Raw genomic sequence first — 2,412 nt, forward strand, 5'->3', positions numbered from 1 at the left:
GGTAGGGGGAGGGGAGAGGGATAGCATTAGGAGATATACCTAATGTAGATGATGAGTTAATGGGTGCAGCACACCAACATGGCACATGTATACATGTGTAACAAACCTGCACGTTGTGCACATGTACCTTAGAACTTAAAGTATAATAAATAAAAAATTAAAAGAAAATTAAAAAAATAAAAGTGTAGTTGAATTAAATAATTAATTAACAAGTAATGATTGTATATATTTATGAGGTACACTGTGATGTTTTAATATACATGATGGAATGATTAAACCCATCTAATTAACATGTCCATCATTGCACATACTTATTTATTGTGAAAACATTTAAAACCTACTTTCTTAGCAATTTTCAGATACATAATATATTATTATTAACTATAGTCACCATGCTGTGCAATCTCCAAAACTTATCCCTCCTACCAAACTGAACCTTTGTAACAAATCCCTACCGCCACTGCTGCCAGCCTTTGGTAAACACAATTCTATTCTCTGCTCCTAAAAGTTTGACTTTTTTAGATTCCACATATAAGTGAGATTATGCAGTTTTTGTCTTTCTGTGCCTACTGTTTTCACTTACATTAATGTCCTTCAGGTTCATTCATGTTGTTACAAATGACAGGGTTTCCTTCTTTATAAAGGCTGATTAGTGTGTATATGTATACACACACACACACACACACATACACACACACACCATTTTCTTTATCCATCATCCATTGATGGACACTTAGGTTGATTCTGTGTCTTGGCTGTTGTGAGTAGGGCTGCAATGGACATGACAGTGCTGGTATCTTTTCCACATACTAAGTTCGGTTCCAATGGATATGTACCCAGACCTGGGACTGCTGGATCATATAGTGGTTCCATTTTTAATTTTCTGAGGAACCTTCATATCCATAGTGACCATATTAATTTTCCACTCCCACCAACAGTGTACCAGGGTTCCTTTTTCTCCACAGCCAACACTTACCTTTTGTCTTTTTGAAAACAGCCATTCTAATGGATGTGAGGTGAAATCTCAGTTTGCATTTCCCTGCTGATTAATGCTATTGGGCATTTTAAAATATACTTGTTGGCCATCTGTATCTCTTCTTTTGAGAAATATCTATTCAGATTCTTTGTCCATTTTTAAAATTAGGTTATTTGTTTCTTTGCTCTTGAGTTGTTCAAGTTCCTTATAAGTTTTGGATATTAACCCCTTGTCAAGGGTATGGTGTATTAGGGTGTTCACACACTGCTATAAAGAAATACCTGAGACTGAGTAATTTTTTTAAAAAAGAGATTTAATTGGCTCACCGTTCTGCAGGCTTTGCAGGAAGTATAGTGCTGGCATCTCCTCAGTTTCGAGGGAGGCATCAGGAAGCTTTATAATCATTGTCAAAGGCGAAGGGGGAGCTGGCACATCACGTGGCAGAAGGAGGAGCAAACGAGTGGGTCAGGAGGTGCCACACGCTTTTAAATGTCAAATATCCAAACCGTGTCATACGGTTTTCAAATTATTTTCTCCCAATCCATGGGTTGTCTCTTCATTCTGCTGATTGTTTACTTTGCTGTGCAGAAGCTTTTTAGTTTGATGCAGTCTCATTTGTTGATTTTTGCTTTTGTCGCCTGTGCTTTTGGGTTCATACTCAAAAAAATCATTGTCCGGACCAATGTCATGTTTTGTTCTAGTAGTTTAAAAGTCCCAGGTATTATGTTCAAGTCTTTAATCCATTTTGAGTTGATTTTAGTGTATGGTGTGAGAAAAGGATCCAATTTCATTCTGCTTGTGGATATCCAGTTTTCTCAACACCATTTATTAGAGACTATCCTGTACCCACTGTGTGTTTTTGGCACATTTGTTGTAAATTCACTGACCGCTAATGTGTGTGTTTATTACTGAGCTCTCTGTTTTGTTCCATTGGTTGATGTGTCTGTTTTTATGCCAGTACCATGCTGTTTTGATTACTATAGCTTTGTACTATATTTTGAAATCAGGTAGTGTGATGCCTCCAGCTTTGTTTTGTTTGCACGAGATTGTTTGGGTATTTGAGTCTTTTGTGGTTCTATGCAAGTTTTAGGATCAATTTTTCTTTTATTTTTGTAAAAATGTCATTGGAATTTTGATAGGGATTGCATTGAATATGTAGATTGCTTTGGGTGGTATGGGCACATTAACAATATTAATCCTTCCAATTTTTGAACAGGGAGTATCTTTTCTTTTCTCTTTTTTTCTTTTTTTTCTTTTTTTTGAGACAGAGCCTCACCCTGTTGCCCAAACTGGAGTGCAGTGGCACAATCTCAGCTCACTGCAAACTCTGCCTCCTGGGTTCAAGTGATTATCCCACCTCAGCCTCCTGAGTACCTGGGACTACAGGCATGCACCACCATGCCTGGCTAATTTGTTTTCGTTTTTGTTTTTTGAGA

Source organism: Mandrillus leucophaeus, unplaced genomic scaffold (genome assembly GCF_000951045.1).
Source record: "Mandrillus leucophaeus isolate KB7577 unplaced genomic scaffold, Mleu.le_1.0 Scaffold1125, whole genome shotgun sequence".
NCBI classification, from domain to species: Eukaryota; Metazoa; Chordata; class Mammalia; order Primates; family Cercopithecidae; genus Mandrillus; species Mandrillus leucophaeus.